Source organism: Lissotriton vulgaris, unplaced genomic scaffold, assembly GCF_964263255.1.
Source record: "Lissotriton vulgaris unplaced genomic scaffold, aLisVul1.2 SCAFFOLD_1719, whole genome shotgun sequence".
Taxonomy (NCBI): Eukaryota; Metazoa; Chordata; class Amphibia; order Caudata; family Salamandridae; genus Lissotriton; species Lissotriton vulgaris.
In genome coordinates this window covers 122,780-148,934 of record NW_028255121.1, presented here as the reverse complement: position 1 = coordinate 148,934, position 26,155 = coordinate 122,780, and the positions used below count along the sequence as shown (strand labels likewise).

The following is a 26,155-nucleotide window of genomic DNA, read 5'->3' as shown; positions in this document are numbered from 1 at the left end:
TACTCGGATATAGAGTATCCAATGTTGGTTGATTATTTGCATGACCTCACCACTAAATTGTGTGTTCTCCATCAGCAGGTACAAGACGCTTTTGCCTCAGGTCTCTTCCAATCCCGGGCACACCATCCAACCTGGGGACTGGGTGTGTCTGAAGAATTTCCAAAGAAAAAAGAATCTGGAGCCCTGCCAAGACAGGTCCTGCTGACAACACGTACAGCCGTGAAGGTTGTTGGGAAAAAGAACTGGATTTATGGTGTGCACTGCAAAAAGGTACCCTTGCCTTTGCCTTTTGACCAGTGGGTCCGCGAAGGTATAGGTGATTTTGAAGGAGAAAGGGTCCCCCGGTTTGTACCTTTTGGCGATGCACACCTAGAATGGACTCGGACTGAGAAGGAAGACGATGATGTTTTGCAAGAAGCTGTACCATCGCATCTCAGAATAGATACAACTGATCCAGAAACACTTTTTCAGGACCAGACTGTGCTGAAAACAAAAACAAATACAATCTAAGGCCTAGAAAGACAAGAGACATTTGAAAACTTTTCCTTTTTCTGAACTTACATTTCAAATTTTGAATTGCATATATATTTTTTTCTCCTTTACTGTGTGATACTGGAATCATCCAATTTAAGTTGCAGGGTCGTGGTAGGAGACTTGGTTTGTGACCTGAGTAGTGGCAATAGACATGCAGGATCTGCAGTGTCGTAGGACGGCTAATAACCACAACTAAGTGAGATAGGAAGATTGCCACGAGCAACACTTTAGAGGATAAATTCTGGTGAATCGGAAAATGATAAAAGAGCAGAAATGAAAACGAAATATTGTAAGTTATTGTTTAGTAGATGTGGCGTAGTATTATGTGTTTTGATTTTTCTATGTGTTTTATTAGCTTGTGTGGGTTGAGTTACTCACACTTTGCATCCAATACCTGTACCTACACCCACCTCTCACCCTATATCTTTTCACACTACTGTCTCCCCGCACCAGCTACATACCCTCTCTGAACATGAACAGACCAGGAGAACAGAATACTTTAACAATTCATTCATACAGTTGTTGCATCAGCATCAACTGGTCACTAACACCACGATTGTTGGGTCTGTGGGCTCATGCCTCACAGCACAGATAAGGGGATGCCATATTTAGCCTTGCCGTTTTCTTATGATGGATCCTCCTGGACGTTTCTGGCCATGTTTTCCAACGCATATGAGCACCAACCTCGATACCCTGTTAATACTGATGTTGGTCACGATCCGTTGATGAAGGGAATAGTAGCTATGACAAGGAATACTGGTGAAGGTGGGAAGATCCCACCTGACGAGAAGCAAGCATATGATGGTTGTAACTTGACCCGATACAAAAACAGCCTTACAGATAGGGCTGGACGAAAAAGATCTCCGCCCGTTTGGACTCTACCCCGTCGAGGCCATTACTGTTTGCAAGGGAATGGTCAGAATGCCAAAGCCCAATTAGGAAAGAGCACTTGTACCCATACTTATACTTTTTCATCTCAGACTTCTCCTCTGTTAATACCAGCTCAAGGTACATATTTTGTCTGTCATGATAGAGTCTACACATGGTTGCCGACAAATTTTTCGGGATCGTGTTATGTGGCTTTCCTCCTTCCTCCAACATATACAGCCACTTCGGGACATCATAAGACTAGGTACGGGAGAGGGGTTATCGCTTCAGGAGACACGGCAGGACAAGAGGGAGGGGACTTTATCAAAGGACTCCTCCCATTTTGGGGCCCTATGGCCAGTAGCAGAGACATCAGACACCTTATTAGCGTTGTCGAGGCTACAGTAAACAATACGGTGGGGGCATTGAGTAACCTCACCGCTGAGCTTCAGGTGGACCGTCTCGTAACTTTACAGAACAGAATGGTGTTGGATGTTATTCTTGCAGATAGAGGCGGAGTATGCAAATTGATTGGGTCTAGCTGTTGTATTTACATACCAGACAACGCCCCTACAGTATACCAGGCCATATCAAGATTACACCTAATCTCTAAATCCATTCACCAGGACGAAGGGGTCTGGTCATTAACAGGATGGTTATGGGGACTGCTGTCCATGGGGATGGAAGGTATTGACTTTCATTGGAATAGTTTTGGCTATCATCTTTTCATGCTGCCTTTGTTTGCAATGTGGTCCCGGAATTTGTGGTCTTTGTGCCACTATGTGTGTTCCCAAACCTATGTCACAGAGGACAGAGAACATGAAGATGATGTTGCAACAACAGCTTAACGACCTAATGATCATCGACATCGACTCAGACTAACGTGAATCGTTGTGTATTGCCTGTGTAATGGCAAAAGGAGGGTCTGAGGTTCTCTAAATTCGACTCCATCTTACATTCATCCGCCATTTTGTGTTGCCTTTACACAGGCCGCTCGATGAACGAATTGTCTCTGCCCTTTTGACTGCAACGTGTCGCAAGACCCCCTCCGTCCTTGTCCGAAACCAAGCCCAGACAACACCCGGCCTAACTAATCCTTGTACCAACTATCTGTTAAGCCTTTAGCATTCTTCTCTTGCCGTATCTTATCTATCGGCCTTTCGCTATTCTCTCCTCTTGTTTTCCTATTTAACAACCTTTCCTTTGAAGCATACAAGACATGTCTTTTCATTCCAGACTGATTAACTTGAGGGGCCGAATAACACACAAACACGTAAGCAGAGAACATTCCGGTTGCACAACACTTTGTTTTCAAACTCTTCTGACTGGCTGTAACTTTGTGCATTGGGTATATGTTTGTACAACTGCATTTTTACTATAAAAGCTTGTGAGCCACGGAGTAAAGTGGCAGTCTCCTGAGAACATACTTAGTGTACTTCTAGGACAACTGTGCCTAGCTGCAGCTAATAAATTCGGTTTCCTACGACAACAGAGTGTTCCGTGTCTCTGTGCAAAAAGACAGGTGAACTCGGAGATTAAGGCGTGCCCTGCGCCGCCAGGCCCATAAGGCCCGGTTCTTCACAGGTCACACTCACCTGCGCCGTGCGGCCTCCATATGAGGCCAAGTGGGAAGGAGGTGCAGCTGGGAGGCGGGAGCGGGGCGGCCAATGGGCAGGGGGTACAAAAGAAAAGGGGCGGGGTCACAAGGGAGCAGCGGCGGGGAGCGGAGGGGGCACACACAGAGGGCAGGGATACAACAGCAACTACAAAAAATACCGAAAAATGCAGAAGTCCAGAAGAAAAAGCACAATTCACAAGTCACAAGTGAGGGCAGCAGCAGAAAGAAGGAGAAGGTAGCAGCAGGGGGACACCGAGGTCAGGGGCGAACCTGCGGCGCCGGGGGCAGAGACGCGGTCACAGCGGAGGAGCCGTGCGGCGTGGGGGGTGGCCTGGGGTCAGGTTGTTGTGTTGTCCATTCGGATCAACACTGAAGCTCCTTGAATGAGGGTGCAAAAGGACTTCAGAGCCGGGAATATCGCCAGTAACTCCAAAAGGTTTATGTGCCAAGTTCATAGGTGGGTGTCCCATTTCCCCTTGACTGTGAGGGCTTGAAGATGACCTTCCCACCATTCGAGGGAGGCATCTGTCGTGAGGATGAAACTTGGAGTGTCCACTACAAACGAACTGCAGAGATGTTTGGTATGCGAGTCCACTATACCAATGCTGTTCATATCTGTGACGTGATGTTGATGACATCGTCGAAGGACCCTGAGACTTGTTGCAATTGGTTGTCGAGTTCTCCAGTCGGGGTCCTATTTTGAGGCGACAGTTGGGAATTAGGGGAATACCGGAAGACATCATCCCCAGAAGCGATTTGAACTGTCGAACAGAAACATACTTTTATGTGCACAGGAGTTGCCAGTTTGGAAATCTGCTGTTGTCTTTCATTGGAGACAAAAGCCCTTGTTTGCTGTGTGTCTATGATGGCTCCCAAGAAGGTCCTCACTTGAGAGCAGGTGAACTGAGACTTCTCCAGAGTGATGGAAAGACACAGAGACAGGCATGACTGAGTGTGTCTGCTTGCGACTGCGAACAACTGTGCCTTTATTAGGCAGTCGTCAAGGTAGCGAAATATTTGGACATCAGCTTGACCAAGATATGCTGCCACCGGTGCCAAGACTTTAGTGAACATTCGGGTGCAGAGCGAAGGCCAGATGGAAGGACTTGGAATGGGAAATCTCTGCCAGCCACTCTAAAGCGCAGAAAGTTTCTGTGTCTGGGTAGGATAGGGACATGAAAATAGGCATCTTGAAGGTCCAGTGTTGGCTTTAAATCCCCTTGAGGCAGTAATTGAAGCACTTCTAGGAGACACAACATCGGGAAAGTTTGCTTCTTGAGAATGTTTTTGAGGGAACGAAGGTCCAGAATGGGGTGCCACTTCCCTGATTTTTCCTTGATTTGGAAGAATCTTGACTAGAAGCCTGCACCTCTTTGAAGATTCAGTACACTTTGATCGCTCCTTTCCTTAACATGAGATGGATTTGGCATAAAAGTTCCATCAGACGGGCAGGAGGAGGACCTCTGGGGGGAGATTTTTGAGGGAATTTCACAAATTCCAGAGTGTAGTCTCTGGACACTATGTCCAAAAGCCATCGATCTGTAGGTATTACGGACCAATTGGAGAAGAAATGGGAGATCCGCCCTCCAACTTTGGTCGGATTGATGGGAAGAGCGGTTGACAGTTGAGGAGTGTGGCTCAATGGTTAGAGCGGCAGACCCTGATGATGACTTCTGGCCCGGGACCAGGGTTCAATTCCCGCCTCGGCGGGTCTTGGGCTCAATTTCCTCGGACCTGATAATTCTCGCCTCGGTGCCTATTCTAATCATGGGTCCCTCGCTGCAACTCTGGGCAATAGCTTGCTTAACCTCCACACCGGCCCCAACAGCGCTAGGATGCCTGGCTTCACCCTGGGGGTGCCCAGGAGTGGACACTTCACAGGGAAAGCCAGGATGGGTTCCACAGCGGTATGAGTAATAGCGCCAGGAAACCGCTTGGTGACAGTGCGCTCTACAAATACCTTGACATTTACATTTACATTTACAGTTAGCAGTTGTCCGTGCTTTTTTGAGGAATCTCTGCCTCAGCAGGAGGATTTCCCTCTGTGCTGCTCGTAAGCACAGAGGGAATACTCCCCTCAGCAACGAGCACTCCAGCGATCCCCGCCCATCTGAATCCTGAATTGCCATCGAGCAACCCAACCAGGAATGAGACACGATCGGTCCGGTCTCCTATGAAGAGGCTTTCTTGCCCTGGTTTGGAAAATAATCGAGCAATATGCTCGGATAATTGAGTACCTCGCTCTACGTCCTTTGATACTGGGCACCGGCCCCCGGAAATAGACATTGTCTGGACCATAAAACTGGCCACAAACTGTCAAAAATTTTCAAGACAAGCATATTAACTCTCTGTCCTGAAGATGATGCCATTTATCTCAGAATAGGCATCGAAACGTCGTCGACATAATAGCGTCATATGTATAATGAAAAGTAGAAATTGAATACAATGATGCTTTGAAATGTATTTTTGTCTGTTCACTGAACTACTAGTACAGACTGCCCTTGTTCGCGTTAACCCTACCCCCCTGTTTTGTCTTGTCCCCTGTGGGTTACTGGATGTACCCACTTTGTAAACAAATTCCTCTTTATCTTTGCAATTCTCTTTAATTAAAAATCCTGTCCGGCTGGACAAAGGTCATACTCACTATTGAGCGTATGTCTATCATTTTTGCCAAGATCCCTGAACTACTAGGGACCACTGTTTTTTGAAATATGAAGCTCGTAAGAGGAAGCCTGCGGCTGTCGAAACGACTGCTGTTGCAGGGAGGAGGAGTAACGCGGTTGGCCCGGATAGGGATGGTACTGCTGATATTGGCTGTAACATCCCCGAAAGGAAGAGGAGGAGGCACGACCCCTCGAACCCCCAAAGGGCTGCATTTTAAACTGTACAGTAGAAACTACACACTACACACGGACCCAAGAGGCCTGGAATTTAGACTTTGACATTCCAAAGGAAGATCAAGACTGGCAGCGGTCCTGTGAACTAACATGCATGGTTTCTATTAATGCCCATTTTCGAATGATACATTATAATTTTCTGTGAAGAACCTACTTAACGCCACAAGACCTTTATCGAATGGTCGTGTCTTGCCCAGATATATGCCTGCGCTGCAACACTGTGGGGGCTGATTTCTTACATTAACGATGGCCCTGCGATGCAATACACTCCTTCTGGCAACAAGCTGTCGAAGAAATGGTACATGCGACACAACTAAGTATTGACCTGACACTGAAATGCTGATTATTAAGCCTCATTAGATGCCAGAAGGGCGCAAGATAACCTTTCAATTTGGTCAGTCGCCTATGGTACTGGCATGACGTAATAATGCAATCACATGGCTGTCCCAGCATGTCCCTACGATTGCGCTCTGGCATAGAGATGCGCTCGACTGGGCCCTAGCTGAGGAGACACATATGCGCCTTAGCAGAAAGGATGACATATTTGAGGATACACTAAACACTTGCCGTGCTCATACAGATAACTCCTAGCTCCTGCTTCCCGAGTGACAACAGACACAGACTCTGGCTCTGAAACTGAAGAGGCAAAACAATACACACTGGGGATGAGCAAGGAGGTGCCTCCACATGATCATTATAAGGTACATTCCCAATTAGGGGAATGGGACACTTATTGATCACCTGGAGAATCGGAAAGCAGATTAGTGCATGTGTAATTATTGACTGCTTATTGATTAACCTACTTATGTAGAACATATTGGTATGATATGCCTATGTATACTCTGACTGCCAGGTTGTATGTTGTTAAAATTAAAATAAAGTTCTAAAAAAAAAAAACAAAGCCATTACATTGTGGGTGGTAGAGGGTAGTGAACCGGTAATTCACGCCACATTCCTTCGACATGTGTTTCAAGTAGCCAGACATGAAGTTGGTACCTCTGTATGACACCACCTCCTTAGGGAAGCCCACCCTGGTAAAGATGCTAATGAGGGCCCTAGCCACTGCAGGGGCAGTGGTACTCCAGAGGGGAATAGCCTCGGAATACCTGGAGGCATGATCTACTACCAGCAGAACTGTTCCCTGATACTATAGGGGAATCAAGGGGACCAACAATGTCAATCATTGCCTTTTCAAAGGGAACGCCAACAACTGGAAGCGGGATTAAGAGGGCCTTTGGGTGCCCAACCGTCGTGCCACTGGCTTGACAGATGGGCCAGGAGTTACAAATCTCCTTCACCTTCTGGTGCATCCCTGGCCTTTAGTTCTGGTCTGGACAAGGTGTCCAGCTTTGGGGATGCCACAACCAGGTCCTCTAGGAAAGATACAAACAAGTTTGCCCCACTGAAGGGAAGATAGCTTAACAGGAGCTTCTGAGAGTTACTTACCTTCAAGACTCTCATCCAGATATGCTTCGTGGCTGCTTTCACTGATCTTAAAGAAGATGTGGATGCACAGACGCCAAACAATACGTCATATACAACTCTGACCCGAAGTTCTATCATGGAAAGCAGAGAAGAACAGTCCGTTCTTTGATAATCTCAAAGAGTCTGGACAGAATAAGTCGTATATGTGGCTGCTTATAATGCACAAATGGAGGCGCAGGAACTCCCCCAAACGCCAGAGGCTCTACCACTCTCCTAGTGGCACAAGGTTTGGGGTCTTTGGCCTCAGTGTAAAGTATTTCCTCCTCCCAATATGCCCAGTGGGCACCCCTGCCATCACCTCCTTCCTGTGCTGCAGCTTGCAGTCACAGGTTTTCAAGAGTGGGACAGGTTTTCTGTCCCTGGCACAGATCTTCCCTAGAGGGTCGCCCCAGGGCCAAAAGCTCATCCTGGTAAAACTTCAGCTTCTGAGGCTCGGTTGTCTCTGGGGCTGACCCTTCTTCCTCCTGAGGAGAACGGTCTGGTGTCTGACTAGAAGCTGGTTTTCCAGTTTTCCTGCCTTTTCTCTTGGAGGACTGGGGCATTATTCCAGACTTCAGCACCTATTTTACACCCGAGCTCTGCTCTGTGCTATGGTTTTCACACACACACCCAGTGTGACGTTCCAAGCATTTCTGCATGGATCCTCAGTTCTGCCTCAGCCCAGGCTAAGGGTTCCAAATCATTGCCAAGAAAACAATCAACTAGCATGGATGAAGAGACTGCTACCTCTTCCTTGCCAGCAACTCCTCCCAAATCAAAAGACACCCTCGCCTGCGGGATGGGTTTTTGTCCCATTTTCAGCATTGATGACTGGAAAGGTCCTTCCAGGCAGATGCTGTTCCAAGGAAACTATCTGCTCAGTCACCATGGTGATGCTGGCACCAGTGTCTCTCAAGGCCTCCACCCTAACCCCATGTGCATGTTAGTGGGCCAGGGAGCTAAGGTGGCTAAGGCCACATCCCTACTTGAGTCGGCTAAGAGAGCTCATTGGCATGGCCATTGCTCTCCTCAGATCCCATCTGGAGATTGGCAGCTGCAGGTGGACCAGAGGTATATTTCTTGTTTTTACAGCTAGAGTCTCAAGGAAAGTGCCCAAGTGATCTACAGCCATGGCACCAAGCCCATCTTAGGATCCCAGTTCTTACCCTGGTACGCACCCTTTGGCTGTCAAGAGTCTCTGGGCCCACTCTCTTGAACAGGTTTTTGGGGGCCTGAAGTAGAATCTTTCTTTTTCGGGTTACCCCATTTCCCTAGGGTCGCTTTCTGACCTCTTTCTTTTAGTCTCCCCCACCAGCAGGAGTCTTGGTCACCCTTGTTTTGACCCAGTGGTCTGCCTTCTTCCCCAACTCTTGAGGAGAAAGTGGACCAAGGTCTTCCAGGAATTGATATAGCTTCCCTTGGTAACAATTACTTAACAGATGCTCCTTCATTATCAAATGATAAAGCCATTCAAAGTCATGCACATTCTTACTTACTAACCAACCTCCTACTGATTTCAGTGAATAGTCTACAAAATCTACCCAGGCCTGGCTATGGGTTTTTCGAGCCTCTCTGAAACTGGTGCTATACTCTGTACTGAATCCAAAGCCCTCACTTAGGGTACCCTTCATGAGGTCATAGGATTGAGCCTCTTTCTCACCGAGTGTCAGGAGTCTATCCCTGCACTTTTCTGAGAACATTTCCCACAGGATAGCACTCCACGGCTTCCTGTGGACGTGCCTGCTAAGACAGGCCTGTTCAAAAGCAATGAACCACTTGGTGATATCATCACATAAATAATCCCTTTGGGTTTTTTAGGGTCAAAGGAATCTACTTTCTCCTTATTTATGATTGTGATGCCACCAAAGATGCGTCCTCGGCCAAACTCCTTTCTCTTTCTTCTGTAGCTAGGAGTTGGGCTTCTAGAGCTGCCCTCCTGGCTAGTCTTTGCAGAGCAAGCTCTTCGTCTGAAGAGGCTTCTATGTCTTGGGGTGTCACACTGCCACTTTTACGGTCAGTATTTTGATCTGTAAGATCAGAGTCATCCTCTGGATGGTCTTTGTCATATTCTGCCAAAAGATCCTGGAGCTTTGCTTTGGTAGGGTTTGACCCAGTCCTGAGCCTATAGGTTTTACCCAAGCCTCTGAGCTATTTTATATTTAAAGACATAAGGTGTGAGGTCGATTTCCTTCACCTGTATCAGCTCTTCTGAGTGACTACTTCTAGCACTCATTGTCTTTACAAAGTTGGGAACCTTTTTGGAGAGGACAAATCTCTAATACTGGTTTCCTAACTACAGCAAGAGTTTGACTTTTGAAACAGCTGTACTCAAGGGGACCGAACCAGGGCCCTGACATATTTCAAAATTTGGAAAAATAGTCAATGTACAAAACTACAATTTAACGAAAGGCAATTTCTGGATTGAATCTTGTTGTCACTTATTGTCAGAGCGGACCAGCAAATGCAAAGTCGTGTACCCTACCGCTACGCCACCAGTGTAGGAAGCTGGCTCTCTATATACTATACCAAAAAGAGGTAGAGTGTGTCGTGTACCCCACCGCTGCGCCACCAGTGTAGGAAGCTGGCTCTCTATATACTATACCAAAAAGAGGTAGAGTGTGTCGTGTACCCCACCACTGCGCCACCAGTGTAGGAAGCTGGCTCTCTATATACTATACCAAAAAGAGGTAGAGTGTGTCGTGTACCCCACCGCTGCGCCACCAGTGTAGGAAGCTGGCTCTCTATAAACTATACCAAAAAGAGGTAGAGTGTGTTGTGTACCCTACCGCTGCGCCACCAGTGTAGGAAGCTGGCTCTCTATATACTATATCAAAAAGAGGTAGAGTGTGTTGTGTACCCTACCGCTGCGCCACCAGAGTAGGAAGCTGGCTCTCTATATACTATACCAAAAAGAGGTAGAGTGTGTCGTGTACCCCACCGCTGCACCACCAGTGTAGGAAGCTGGCTCTCTATATACTATACCAAAAAGAGGTAGAGTGTGTCGTGTACCCTACCGCTGCGCCACCAGTGTAGGAAGCTGGCTCTCTATATACTATACCAAAAAGAGGTAGAGTGTGTCGTGTACCCTACCGCTGCGCCACCAGTGTAGGAAGCTGGCTCTCTATATACTATACCAAAAAGAGGTAGAGTGTGTCGTGTACCCAACCGCTGCGCCCCCAGTGTAGGAAGCTGGCTCTCTATATACTATACCAAAAAGAGGTAGAGTGTGCTGTGTACCCTACCACTGCACCACCAGTGCAGGAAGCTGGCTCTCTATATACTATACCAAAAAGAGGTAGAGTGTGTCGTATACCCAACCGCTGCGCCACCAGTGTAGGAAGCTGGCTCCCTATATACTATACCAAAAAGAGGTAGAGTGTGTCGTGTACCCCACCGCTGCGCCACAAGTGTGGGAAGCTGGCTCTCTATATACTATACCAAAAAGAGGTAGAGTGTGTCGTGTACCCCACCGCTGCGCCACCAGTGTAGGAAGCTGGCTCTCTATATACTACACCAAAAAGAGGTAGGCTTATCCGAGGGTAGTCGTAAGCATTTGTTGTACACACAGTAGCAATAAAAGAGAGACACACGCAATGATTAAATCTGAGACCAATTCATAAAAATGACACTTGGTTGGATGTATTTTGCAGAACCACAGAACGCTGTCTTAGATAAATATTTTTCACAATAGAAATACATTTTCAATATAAAAAGTGGACACACTGCAATTTTCAGACTTTGCAATGTTAAGCAATGGGAGGAAAAAACATTAAACATACTTATACGCAACATTGACTTACAAGACCAGTCTTCGGAAGTTAAGGTCAGTACAGGGCAAGGTTCAGTTCAGCACCAACAGTGCACCACAAGTGACAAAGGGGTGGCCAGGCGCACGGTGCAAGTTCAAGGTCAGTCACTGAATACAAAATAAAGGGGACTGGGGCAATCGGACAGAGGCTGCTTACAGGTAAGAAGCAGTAGCTTGGAGGAACAGTCTCCAGGGCTGAGGCTAACACTGAGCAGGGGCCAAGGCAGCACCAACACTACAACACTAGCGGCACAGGGGCTGCTGGATGCACGGTGCCAACACAGCATCGGGTGCCCAAGGAAAAGCAATGGAGGCAGGCTAAATCTGAAAAGGGCTGCAGGCTCCAGCAGGAGGCCGATCGAAAGAAACCAACAGCCATTGAGGTAAGTTATGATGCTCAGGGACGTAGGGACACCTTTTGTCCTCTTCACCAAGGCCCAGGATGGATGGGTGAAGGGGTGCCTTTTGGTGTCAGAAATGGCTAACCAGTGCACGTCGCGGTTGAGAGGTCTTCTTGCAGAAGCTGCAGGCAACTTCTAGGAGTCCAGGAGAGGTCAGCTCATGGTGGAGTTGGGTTCTTGAGAGCAGGGCAACCTTGCTGAACCGGTGGGCCACTTGGACTCGGGCTGGTGGCATCAGGTGCAGAGGTAAAACCGGGGGGCAGGCTGCGCAGTTCTTCAGGTCACAGAGTCTTTACTTTGAAGAGGGTTGCTTTGTGAATAGGTCTGCTTTTCTCTGGAGACCTTGGTCTTTATCGAAGTCAGGTAGTCCTCCCAAGGTTCTTTAGGTCGCTGGGCTGCAAGACGAGTTGACTTTTGGTTCAGGATCATCCAGGGATGCAGACAGGCCAGTAGGGCTGGGACCATGTCCGGCTTTCGAGCTGGGTACTCGACAGAATCAGCGCTGCTTCTTGCCACTGAAACCATCAGGCAATTTGTGGATGCAGGTCAAACGGCGGCCTTGATCCTGTTGGATCTAAGTGCTGCCTTTACACTGTAGCCCATCACACGTTGGTACAATGTCTGAGGAAGGGTGGGGTGTCTGGCAATGCCCTGAATGGCTAAATTCTTTCCTGTCTGGTCGCTGCTTCAAAGTGAGACAGGGCGAACACTACTCTAGGGTCATCAAGCTGAATCAGGGAGGGCTGCAGTCTGACCCTGAGTCCGACCCTGTTTAATCTCTATGTAGCTCCCGTTGCGGATATTGCTGAGGGGTTCGGGATCAGGGTCGTATCCTATGCCGATGAAACGCAGCTGGTGGTCTCCCTGACCCAGGCACCGGAGTCGGCTGCCTCCAACTTCATGGCATGCATGCAAGAATTGGCTGCATGGATGGCTAAGAACTGCCTGAAGTTGAATGGCAACAAGACAGAGGTGCTTGTGGTGGGTAAGGCCCCGACTGCGTGGTCATCGGCATGGTGGCCCCAGGACCCACGCCCTGTGTGCAGGCAAATAACTTGAGAGTTTGGTTTGATAGTCGAAGGAAAGACTGGGATCTAACCAGACGGGTGGCAGGCGCCTGTTTTGGGATCCTGAATGTCCTGCGTAAAACCTTGGACCTACTCCCTGTAGCGGCTAGGAAGACTCTGGTTCATGCCCTGGTGACGTCGCACCTGGACTATAGTAACATCCTTTATCTAGGCGCGATAACGAAGTGTATGCTCCATCTGTAGGGAGTGCAGAATGTGGCAGCCCGCCTTATTTTGAGGCGTCCAAGAAGGGCATGGGCTAGGGAAACCCTGGACGCGTTACACTGGCTCCCGATTAAAGAAAGAGTCACTTTCAAGGCACTTTGTGTCTGTCATCGGATCCTGCAGGGAAGGGCCCCTCCGTATCTGTCGGATCTCCTGACCCCCTATGTCCCCACACGTCAGCTGAGGTCATGTGGGGTAGGATTGGTGTGCGTACCCAACATTAAGAAAGCCAGGATGGCAGGTCGGTCTTTCCGCCTATTGGCGGCCAAGCAATCGAATGCTCTCTCGATGGAGCTCCGGATGGAGGACCAGGAGAGATGCTTCAGGAAAAAACTAAAAACGTTTCTCTTTTCCCAAGTTTAGTAGGGTGAGGGTAGTGGGCATCTGATTACTGGCTAACTTTACCGCAGCGCGGGGACACACTGGCATAAGTGTAACCATTGCGCTTTATAAGTGGATCTATTATTATTATTATAGTTCTCTACAGAGCCTCACCAGCAGAGAAGGCTGCTGTGCCCGGCTCTTCCTAGGTCGCCAGGAACTGAAATTCAGGGTCTGAGGATGCCACCTAAAATCTTGATTTAACGGTGTTACAAGGGAGTAAAAGGTGGTGACCAATGGGCCACTTTCCCGGGGTGTCTACACCCTCTTATCATGCCCACCTCCTGTGGGAAGGGGACATAGTCCTAGCCCTTATTGAATAAGTTTCCCCATCTTCAAGATGCTGGGCACTACAAAGTCTACTTCACCTCGCCTCCAGCACCTGAGGGGTGGAGTTGGCAGAGGGGATGGGGGGCACACCTCCTATTCTATCTAAGGTTTTCCACCTGTTCTCGGCTAAAAAGGGGGTGAGGACAGGAAGATCGCTTGCTCCGTCTAACAGGAGAGGCTGGGGTCGCATTACAAAGGTGGCAAGTCCTTTGAAAATCCATGCCACAGATAGCTCTTCCTGACCAGGGGAGGAGTGAACACCTCCACCCAGGAAAGGCATTGTTCTCGACCTCAGAGGGCACAGGCACTCTCCCCATGAGGACAGAACACAGTCTGGTGGTAGCAGGCTGGCTTAGGACAGTCGATGATCACACTAAGGATTGGTAGATCTTAGGGGACCCCTCTAAGGGGCACTCTGTGTGCAATTTTTAATAAATCGGCCACTGCAATTGGCACAGGTTTATTATGCTGAGATGTTTGGTACCAAATATCCCATATTTCAGTGAAACCTTCATGGAGCTGTGGAACTCGTAATGACAAGTGTCCAGCCAATGTACTTACTATAGAGCTTCCCTGGTCACTTGCAATATCCCGGAATCGACAATGATATTGCTGGGGTATATCTGCTCATGCAGATATGCCCTCACAGGAGATATCCCTAAAGGAGAGTGCACTATAAGGCCTGCTAGAGGGGCGTCTTACCTATCTCTCAGACAGTCCCTATGGGCATTGCATATAGGGATGAGTGCCATGTCGACTCTTCAGTTTTGTCTGCACCAAGACACACAGCTGCAGTGGCAGTATGTATGAATGTATGTATGTATGTATGTGCTTGGTGAGGGGTCCCTTAGCGTGGCATAATGTGTGCTGCAGCCTTTAGAGAACCTCTTTCACAACAAGGCCCTTGGTCCCAGAGGTATCTTTTACAAGGGACTTATAAGTGAGCTAATGGGGTGACAATCGAGGAAACGACAGGTACACTTTAGGGAAGGAGATCGGGCTCAGGGGACCTGGTTGGCAGGGACCTTGTGCACTTCCAGTAAATACTATATCATTTTCCAGGTAAAAAGTGAAGGCTAACCATGTCCAAAACAGGCCCTTTCCTACATTGAGACATATTTTCTAGGACTATGAAAACTCTACAGCAGGTCTTGCTCACAGGCCTTATACTGTGACTGCCACTACTGAACATTAATCTTGAAGTTTTAAAGCAGGGCCAGGATCTGTACAGGAGCCAATGAACAGGAGGGCAACTCACCAGATAACAGAAGTCTTCTGTCTTCACACTCACCTAGAGAGAACAATGCCATCCCATGTATTGCATGACAAAGAGCCCACAACCCTCAGTGAGACACTCACCTCTCAGATGTGATTCGTTAATAAAATGAACATAACGGGTCCCTGGGACCCCACAGATACACTGCTCCTACCAGTACTATAAATGCTTGAGGTCCCGCAGGTAAACCTAACAGTGCGTCAGAGGCTTAGGGGCCCTACAGGTAAACCTTTCCTAACCCAGTGCTACAAATGCTATGTGCTCACTGCAGCAGGACTGGGCGCTCTAGGGCAGCAATTAAGTTGCTTGGCATTTATCTACCATTAGCTAAGCCACATGATAAAGGCAGTAGATCAGGAAGATTCTCCTTGATCAGAAGTAGCTCTCACTATCGAAAAGGTGAAGACCCTGGTATAACACAAACGCAGACATGCGGTTAGGCTCGACCAGGAAATGCAGTAAACTATTAATTTATGTATCTTTAGGATTAGATTGTATTGCAAGTTAATTCATATGTCACTATTTTCCGCACACAACATACAACATAGATTCCTCACATGCGCACCCTGATGAAAGGAGAACCCCCAAAATGAATTGGGGCAGACTGAATTTAAATTTACTTGCGGAACAGAGGATTTTGAAAGTGATTCTATGAGAATAAATATGCTTAAACTGGAATACAAGTGGATTTGCTTCCAAGGGAAGGAAACATTGATGCACTTTTACGGGTACAAGCTGTGGAGCAGGAGACACAGACCTGATCTAGTCTGGCGCTATATAAACAACTGTAGCCACACACATCTCCCTTCTGGCACGCGATGAGTGGATTTCATAAATACTACAATAATGAATGAAAAATACACAGCATGCATAGACAAGGTTTGCTATGTAACATCTGTACTCCTGTAAACCTAAACAAACACCAGTAATCAGACACTAGGGACATCACCTGAAGCTCGTTAGATTTTCCTTTTGTTTGGTGTCTTGTTTTTGGTAGGTGGGTTTTTAGGATAAGCTATTTTTGGGTGCGTCTGGGGGTGGGGTGTGTCAGGTAGCCCCTGTGGTAGACGATGGGATACAGGATAAGGAGTGCCATGCCATCCCTTTATATATTTCTCCCCTCCTATATTCACAGTCCCCTTTTACCAGTTGTCCGCTTTGCTGTCATCAAGAAGTGGAGAGAGGGAAATCGGCAGGCGGCCCCTTTAAGCCGGAGCTAAGGATGGACATCAGAGGATACACACTTGAAGAAGGCGGTGGCGGCGAGCATGTCAGGTTGGTCAGTAGTTGGTACAGCTACACGCGGAACGGGAACGCGAGGCGGAGAAACCAGGGGGGGAGACCGGAAAGACAGAGAAGGAATAACAGCCTTACGAGAGAGAGAACTGAGCCCAGGGGAGGTCACAGCTTGTTGGCGAGCAGAACACCCGAACCTGGCGGAGGAGGGCAAAGCCAAAGCAGATGACCAGACCTCACTGAAGGACGCGGAGTCACCACGCCATGGCCCCGGAGGGACGTGGCTCTTCCAGGTGCGTGGACGTCTACGGGGTTTTTGGAAAGGGGCTGAGTAAGAGAGGGACGGGAGGGGAGGCTGAGGGGTGAAAGGACCCAGGGAAAAGGAAATAAGTGAGACAGAAACAAAGAGAAGAGCAGAAATCATCTGCTACTCTTTTTCTTTTGGTTGCTCCAACCTCTACACCCTCCCTTCACATTTATTCATAGCTATTATTCATCCCTCACATCCTCCCTTGACTAAACCATAAAGCAAAAACACTTACCTGAGTCTTTTCCTTCTGTCAGAGGGACGACGGCGGCCGAGGCTCACCAAAGGGACTGAAGAGGAAGACCCTGTGGGAAAAAAGAATATAACATAGACAATCAATCATTGTGATTTCCTGTAATACTAATAAAAAGTGCATACCAAGAAATTATTCAATGCAGTGTGCTCCTTCTTGACCGACTCTTCTACAACGGGGAGCTACATACTTTCCCTACAGGGAATGGGAGACAGAAACACAGAGACCAACAGACACACACAGACACACACACGGGAAAGCATAGTAGGAAAATGCTATATACAGTTTTTATATGCTTGCATATGTACATTGTTTTAGAAAGATGGTGGAACTATTTATTCTGTTCAATGTGCTAATTGAACTTATATAATTATATAATTACTTTTATCTGCTTCTATTATCATTGCAGTTCGGGCTGGACTGTTCCCATGAGGCACAGGGTCAAGACTGATTTGCATATGGCCACGTCTAAACTGGGGTGGCATGGTGAGCAAAATAATGATGGATTTAACCCAGATCTCTTGACTGGGGGTGAATTTTTTTATTTATTCTGCATTCCGTCCATCAATTGTGTGTCTTTTGCTCTATTATCATTGCAGCACATAAATTCTATACAAGAATTACGATGGTTAAATTAATGATGAAAATGCTAATGATATGTTATTTTAATTTGATATTGCACATGAATTGCCACTAAACAGAAACTACTTTAAGGAGAAATTTAGGATTGGTACGTAGAACCACTCTATCGTTGTGAAGTTGAAAGAAGGGCTCTTGTATAGTTAATGCCTGAAGTTCATCAACTCTCCTTAGTGAGTTTATCGTTTTGAGGAAAACAACTTTCCATGACAGGAATTATAACGGACATTTGTGCAGTGGTTCAAAAGGCGGGCCCATTAGCCTTGGAAGAACTATGTTTAAGTTCCACTCTGGAGCAGGGGGAATATTTGGCGGTATAACCCTTTTTAATCCTTCCATGAAGACTTTAATCACTGGTACTCTGAAGAGAGATAGGTGTTGCCTATTTTGCAAGTATGCAGCTACGACTCCCAGGTGTAAACAAATGGATGTGTAAGTGAATCCACATTGCTGTAAATGCAACAGATAACAAATTATATTCTGCACAAACGCATCAAGATGATTGATATTGTTGTTCTTACAATAGGCAACAAAACGTTTCCATTTGCTGCATAACATGCTCTAGTAGTAGGCTTTCTAGCTTCCTTGAGAATATTCATGCAGTCTGGTTTTAGTTGTAAATAACCAAACTCTATGACTTCAGGAGCCAAATCGCTAGGTTGAGTTCTCTGGGAATTGGATGTCTGATTTCTCCACGGCTCGGAGTGAGGAGACAAGATGTGATATGTAGCTTTTGATGTGGAACGACTGAGAGTTCTAAGGATGAGAGTACCAAGGTTGACGAGAACATGTGGGGGCTATTAAGATCAGTGAGGGACATTTGCCTGAGCTTCCGAACCATAAATGGAATTAGCAGGAGAGGCGGAAAAGCGTAGGCTATAGCGTTTTCTCCATGTTAATTTCCATAGGAAATTTTGCGACAAGCTACAGCCCGAACTGCTGAACGGAATTACCCGAAATTTGGAGAAAAAAGGTAGAGCTTGGTTCAAAACGCGACCTTTTTTAAAATGGTGTAAATCCGTTCAGTAGTTTTTGAGAAAATCTAAAAATAAGAGTAAAAAAATCAATTTCCCATAGGAAAATTTGTGCAAGGCTACAGTCGAAACTACTGAACGGAATTACCCCAAATTTGGCAAAAAGGTAGTGCTTCGGTCAGAAAGCGACCTTTTTAGGTCTCACCTGAGCCAGCGCATGCCCTGCACTGGCGAGACTTTAAGTAAGTGGGCTTCAGAAAATTCTACCACTGTGGCCTAGAGCTTGCGGTTACGCGCTCGGGTGCGCGCTCACGAGCAGAGGAGCTATATGGCTTTCCTCTCTCCTCATGGGTCATCAGCTTTCAAAATACGAGAGCTTTCTTTCACATTTCTGAAGTTGATAGCTTCCTTTTCATTTGCCTATGTATCCCTACCTCTCTACCTCTACTCTACCTCTACTCTACCTCTCTTCTACCCCTCTACCTCTCGTCTACCCCTCTACTTCTCTTCTACCGCTTTACCTCTCTTCATTCCTCTACCTCTCTTCTATCCCGCTACCTCTCTTCTATCCCTCTACCTCTCTTCTGCCCCTCTACCTCTACTCTACCTCTCTTCTACCCCTCTACCTCTCTTCTATCCCTCTACCTCTTTTCTATCCCTCTACCTCTCCTCTACCCCTTACCCCTCTTCTACTCTACTATCGCTCTACCTCTCTTCTAGCCCTCTACCTCTCCTCTATTCCTCAACCTCTCTTCTACCCTTCTACCTCTACTCTACCTCTCTTCTACCCCTCTAACCCTCTACTACCCCTCTAATATCCCTCTTCTACCCCTCTACACCACTTGTACCCCTCTACTACCCCTCTACCCTACTACCCCTCTATTACCCCTCTACCTCCCCTCTACCTCTCTTCTACCCCTCTACCTCTACTCTACCTCCTCTACCCCTCTACTACCTCTCTTCTACCTCTACACTACCTCTCTTCTACCCCTCAACCTCTACTGAACCTCTCTTCTACCCCTCTACCTCTCTTCTACCCCTCTACCCTTCTTCTACCCCTCTCCTACCCTCTACCCCTCTTATACCCCTCTACTATACCTCACCCCTCTACTACCCCTCTACCACCGGTCTCCTACCACTCTACCGCTCTACTACCCCTCTTCTCCTTTTCTACCCCTCTACCCCTCCTCTACCACTCTACTACCCCTCTACCCCACTACTACCCCTCGTCTACCCCTCTACTACCCCTCTACTACTGCTCTACAACCATCTACTACCCCTCTGATACCCCTCTACCTCTCTTCTACCCCTCTACCTTCTACTATCCCTCTTCTATCCCTCTACCCCTCTTATACCCCTCTACTATACCTCAACCCCTCTATTACCCCTCTACCACTGCTCGCCTACCGCTCTACTACCTCTCTTCTACCGCTCTACCCCTTTTCTACCCCTGTACCACCTTCTACCCCTGTACCCCTCTTCTAACCCTCTACTACCCCTTTTACCCCTCTACTTCTCTTTTACCCTTCTACTTCTCTTCTACCCCTCTTCTACCCCACTACCTCTCTTCTACCACACTACCTCTCTTCTACCCCTCTACCTCTCTTCTACCCCTCTGCCTCTCTTCTACGCCTCTTACCTCTCTTCTACCCCTCTTACCTCTCTTCTACCCCTCTTACCTCTCTTCTACCTCTCTACCCCTCTTCTACCCCCTACACCTCTATACCTCTACCCCTCTACTACCCCTCAAACCTACTACCCCTGTAACCTACTATCCCTCTAGTGCCCCTCTACCTCTCTTCTACCCCTCTACCTCTTCTACTACTCCACCTCTCTTCTACCACTCTACCTCTCTTCTATATATTTTATATTTTATCAATTTATAGGGCGCAACAGCTACCCAAGAAGGGTTTCCCGGCGCCTAGACACAGCTAGAAAATAAGGACAGAAAGGAGGTAACTGTATGAGGTGGTTATTGTTCGTACAGCCAGGTCTTTACAAGCTTTCTGAATCTACAGTAGTTTTCTTCCTTCCGGATGCCTGGAGGAAGCGTGTTCCACAGGGAGGGTCCAAGATAGGCAAAAGATCTGCCCCCTGATCTTGCACGTTTAAACCTTGGTATACAGAAGCATGCTGCTGTCTGAGACCGGAGGTTTCTCTTTGGCGTGTAAAGGCAGGCAAGGGATTGGAGGTATTTTGGTGCTACTCCTGTTTTTATTTTGAACATGTAGTTCAAGGCCTTGAAACGATCTCTGCTCTCTATCCTGAGCCAATGAAGATCCCGACGATGGTTCGAGACTCCAGCGTTCTTTGGAATCTTACATAGGAGTCTGACCGCAGCGTTTTGCGCTACTTGCAGTCGTCCAATGACAGATTTATTTGCGCCTAAATATAGGATGTTGCCGTAGTCAAGCCTTGATGTGATAAGGGCATTGACTACGGTCTTTTGTGTTGACATAGGCAACATCCACAGGATTTTCCTCAACCATTTAGCTATGGTGAGACACAAGCCAGTAACTTTACTGGCCTGCTTGTCCATGGATAAGGCATTGTCCAGTACAAAGCCCAGATTTCGAGCATGGGACACTGGGGTAGGAAAGATGCCCATCTGGTCTGGCCAATGCGCGGGGTTCCAGAGAGCTTTGTCTTTTCCCAAAATCAGTATTTCCGTCTTGTCGCCGTTCAGACTGGTTTGCTGTCATCCAGTTCAGTATTTTTAATAGTCCTTCCTTGAGTAACGACGGGGAGTGGGGACAAGAATCAGACAGGGAAAAAATGATTTGGGTGTCATCGGCATAGTTCATAAGCGTTAGACCAAGCTTTTCAACAAGCTCTACCAGCGGTTTGAGATAGATATTAAAAAACAGAGGGCTCAGGATAGACCCCTGCGGCACTCCATGAGCTGCAGGTAGGGTTTCTGACACGGCCTGTGCAGATGCGATCTGAAAGGTTCTGTTTGCCAGGAAGGATTTGATCCAATCCAGAGCCTTTCCTCTTACGCCATTAGTGTGTAGCTGTCTAATAAGCGTTTCATGAGAGATGGTGTCGAACGCCGCACTAAGGTCCAATAGCACGAGTGCTACCGTCTGGCCTTGGTCAAGAAGTTTTCTGATATGTTCAGTGACACCTAACAGGGCGGTCTCCGTCGAGAACCCAGCCCTGAAACCAGATTGCGAAGGATGGAGTAAGGAGTTTTCTTCTGCAAAAGTGGCTAACGTGGAGTGAACGTGTCTCTCGAGGCACTTTGAAAAAGCAGGAAGTAGAGATATAGGCCTATAATTGGCCAGTATTTCTGGGTTAGCATTTGGCTTTTTCAAGAGGGGTGTCACCATGGCATGCTTCCATAAGGCCGGGACAGTGGCGAGGTCGAGGGACGAGTTTAAGAGATTGGCTATGATATTCAAGGACTGGTCATCCAGTTTTTTTATAATTTTAATAGGGATGGGGTCCCTAGGGGAGCCGGATTTAACAGTTTTTAGGATTCCTTTGAGATTCTCTAGTGAAAGAGTCGGCCAGGATTCCAGTAAGCTTTCGCCCAAAGCAGTGGGTTGAGGCAGAATAGGGTCAGAAGGAGGGGGTGGGTCAGAGGCAGAAATTTTAGTCTTGATGTCTGAGATAATTTTGTCGATTTTCTCAGTAAAGAAACAAGCTAACGCCTGACATTGTTGAGCGCTTAGGGGGGGTGCAGCAGCTGTGGTATTTGCGCCCGCCAGTTCCTTGACTTTGGAAAAAAGAGTTTTAGGCATGTTAGTTGCTTCAATAATTGTTTTTGAGACGAAGGCAGCTCTTGCCTTTGTACACGCCGCATGATAGTGATTTCTGGCTTCATGATAGCATTTTTTGGCATTAAGGTCGTACTTTTTACGCCATTTACGTTCTAGTACTTTGCATTTTGATTTTTCGGTTTTAAGGCTGTCGTTAAACCATGGGGCCGGGGGACGGTGCCTACTCCCTTTGGTGTGAGTAGAAGGCAGACAGCTATTTGCTGCATTTGTTAGCCAATTTTGTGTCTCAATTGCTACGTGGTCCATGTTGGAGTTAGGGCTAGGAGGGTTTTGTTTGAGTGCCGCATTTAAAGCATCGATGTCGACTGACTTCCAGTTCCTTCTATCAGTGGCATCAGTGTTTTGTTTCACACTGGGGGAGGGTGGGAAGGAAATGCTAAAGCTGATGAGATGATGGTCGGACCAGCCAGAAGGTACGGTGGCAATGTACGTGAGTTCCCTGACGTTAGATATTATGGGGTCCAACAAATGGCCAGCTATATGAGTAGGGCTAGAGTTGATAATAGGTAGATTCAGTGCAGCTAGATCTTCCAGCAGATTGTAACATGAGGGGATGGTGGGATCTTCAAGGTGTAGATTTAGATCACCCAACAGGGAGAAATTGCTAGATGAGATATAGTAGGGAGTGATAAGATTTGCAAAGTTAGATACCCATTGAGAGGGGTTACCTGGTGGTCGATAAATCAGAAGGCCTGACATTGTAAAATTGGGGTTCAAAATGATTTTAAAAAGACCTGCTTCACAATCTGGAATTTGTACAGATTCCAACGTGCATTTGAACTCTCTGTTAAAGATGATAGCTATCCCGCCCCCTACCTGTTTTTCCCTATCAATTCTGGCAATGGCGTAGTTGTCAGGGAGGGCATCAGCAACATCTGGGCCGGCGCTGTCATGTAGCCATGTCTCGGTTAAGAAGACTGCGCTAGGACATTCTTCGGTGAGGAGATTAAAAATTTCATGCTTATGCTTGGGCAGTGATCTACAGTTTGTACTGTAAAATACGTATGTTGACTGTACATTTTTTCGTAATATTTTACATTTCCTGTGTCTCCTATGTGGGTCGGGGTAGGGTTGATATACGATGGTAGATAGTTTACACTCGGAGCAAACATGATTTCCGACTTTGTGGAGGTTGGACAGAGAGCAATTCGGCTTAGGAGTAGGGTGCAGCGCTCTCAAAGCGGCAGAAGTTCTTACCAATCTGGGAGGAGCAATGGGAGTGAGAGCCTCGGCCTCGTGCCCCGTCCTGGCACGGACGGGCACAGACAGGCTAGTCTTTGGCGTGTCTTCGGCGTGCTGAAGGTGTGCCTGCTGCGCTCGACCGCTGCGCTGTCGGGTAGTGAGCATAGTAATGGGAGGAGAGAGGAGTGGGCGTGGCTACGAGGGTGGGCGTGGCATCGAGTCACGTGTTGCAGCGACGCTGAAGAGGGATAGAGGTCTTCCCCTTCAGGCGCTGTTTTAGTGCGTTTTGCTAGTAATCAGATCGAGCATAAAAACATAAACAGAGTGCAAATGAGCAAGATTTTAAAATAAACGTGGGTTCTGTAGCAGCCCAGTCACTCCGGCTTCCGCCTCAAGGTACTAGCTGGTCAACACCGGCTTAGGGCGAGCGCGGTGATTATATGCTTCCTGGAGTGGGCGTGGCTACGAGGGTGGGCGTGGCCTCGAGTCACGTGTTGCAGCGACGCTGAAGAGGGATAGAGGTCTTCCCCTTCAGGCGCTGTTTTAGTGCGTTTTGCTAGTAATCAGATCGAGCATAAAAACATAAACGGAGTGCAAATGAGCAAGATTTTAAAATAAACGTGGGTTCTGTAGCAGCCCAGTCACCCCGGCTTCCGCCTCAAGGTACTAGCTGGTCAACACCGGCTTAGGGCGAGCGCGGTGATTATATGCTTCCTGGAGTGGGCGTGGCTACGAGGGTGGGCGTGGCCTCGAGTCACGTGTTGCAGCGACGCTGAAGAGGGATAGAGGTCTTCCCCTTCAGGCGCTGTTTTAGTGCGTTTTGCTAGTAATCAGATCGAGCATAAAAACATAAACAGAGTGCAAATGAGCAAGATTTTAAAATAAACGTGGGTTCTGTAGCAGCCCAGTCACCCCGGCTTCCGCCTCAAGGTACTAGCTGGTCAACACCGGCTTAGGGCGAGCGCGGTGATTATATGCTTCCTGGAGTGGGCGTGGCTACGAGGGTGGGCGTGGCCTCGAGTCACGTGTTGCAGCGACGCTGAAGAGGGATAGAGGTCTTCCCCTTCAGGCGCTGTTTTAGTGCGTTTTGCTAGTAATCAGATCGAGCATAAAAACATAAACAGAGTGCAAATGAGCAAGATTTTAAAATAAACGTGGGTTCTGTAGCAGCCCAGTCACCCCGGCTTCCGCCTCAAGGTACTAGCTGGTCTATCCCTCTACCTCTCTTCTACCCCTCTACCTCTCTTCTATCCCTCTAGCTCTCTTCTATCCCTCAACATCTCTACTACCCTTCTACCTCTCTACCATCCCTCTTCTACCCCTCTAACACTCCTATACCCCATCTCTACCCCTACCCCTCTTTTACCCCTCTATTTCTCTTTTACCCCTCTACTTCTCTTCTACCCCACTACCTCTCTTCTACCACACTACCTCTCTTCTACCCCTCTACCTCTACTCTACCTCTCTTCTACCCCTCTACCTCTCTTCTATGCCTCTACCTCTCTTCTACCCCTCTACCTCTACACTACCGCTCTTCTGCCCCTCTACCTCTCTTCTACCCCTCTTCTATACCTCTACCCCTCTTCTACACCTCTTCTACCCCTATACAACCGTTCTATCCCTCTACTACCCCTCTACCCCTCTTCTAACCCTCTACATCTCTTCCCTTTCTTCTACCCCTCTACCCCTCTATTACTCCTCTACTACCCCTCTACCTCTCTACTACCCTTCAACTCCTCTTCTACTGGATTCTATTAGGGCCCAGAACCATTTTATTTAGTGATGTCCATCTGCACACTTTCCTGCATCTTGTAGTAAAGTGAATATTGACAAACAGAAGTGTTATTTCCACAAACAGTGAGTTCTGCAGCTTGTCTGTGTATCTTTTATCTGCACCTCACAGACGCCTCACATTCCTCTCGAGAGAAGATCCTGCCTCCTACTCATTAGTGTCGTTTCAGTAACTGTTTCTATCATGTGTTCATGTTTCATTGACTTGTATTAGGAGAAAAGTGTGTAAAAATACATTGTGTAGCATTAGCATTATATACTCAAATTGCTTTAGGGTGGATGCTCTCGTCCATTGCAAAGTCAATTGTCACTTGTTAGTTTGCTTGGCCTTTTTCTATTTTTGCATTAAATGTATTCAATGTAATCTGCCTGTTACTAAATGACTGACTTGAATTGTATCTTGCTGATGTGAGCTGCGGAATTGCTCGGTGTATTGTGTCTGCCATGATTTTGTTCCTCAATAAAGATTTTTGAAAACTTTAAAAAAAAGAAAAAAAAATTTTTTTTGCATTAAATGTATGATAGATTTATTGGCCTCCCGGTGTGCTGTGTTTTATTTTACATATCACAAGAGATGCCGAGGAAAATGACAGTCCAGTATACCCATTCTTCATATAAATCAACTCACAGTATACTGTTCTGGAGGTTCAGTCCCACAGACATTATCTCTAACTGAACGCAGGCACTCTAGGAAGCATGTGCTTTTCAAACCAGTTGCCCTCTGATGCGGCGTCCTCGCTATTGGATAAGTCAAAATGTCCTGAATTTTAGGAGGATTACCATATGTAGTGCACTCTGTTAGACAGCGCTCACCTGTGGTAGTAAGATGGTAATAGGCACCTTATCACCTATGCACGGTGCAGGGCTTTGAGTTACAGAGCTCCTCACGCTGCGGAGAAGATTAGGTCACATTTACCCATTTTCCCATATTTGGTCCTGATGAAATGCCAACAGATTGCTCCACGACTACACAGGGCATGAACAAAGTGGACCTGAAGTATAGACCCCAGCTTACCAGCAGGTCCATAGGTGATCGACACTTTCACACAGTGATAGGGGCCATTAGTGCCTCAATTTCTCTGCCACTGTTTTTAATCTCAACATGGACCAGGATGATCAC

At 47.3% G+C, this 26,155-nt stretch overlaps 1 long non-coding RNA gene across 1 annotated transcript in view; it reads right to left on the bottom strand.

Annotated features, from left to right (window-relative positions):
• Positions 1 to 26,155, bottom strand: part of LOC147659231 (uncharacterized) — a 61,904-nt gene that overhangs the window by 15,232 nt on the left and 20,517 nt on the right. Inside the window, exon 3 of the long non-coding RNA XR_015307292.1 lies at positions 16,647 to 16,716. This is a non-coding gene — a long non-coding RNA (uncharacterized LOC147659231). The remainder of the gene's footprint in view (positions 1 to 16,646; positions 16,717 to 26,155) is intronic.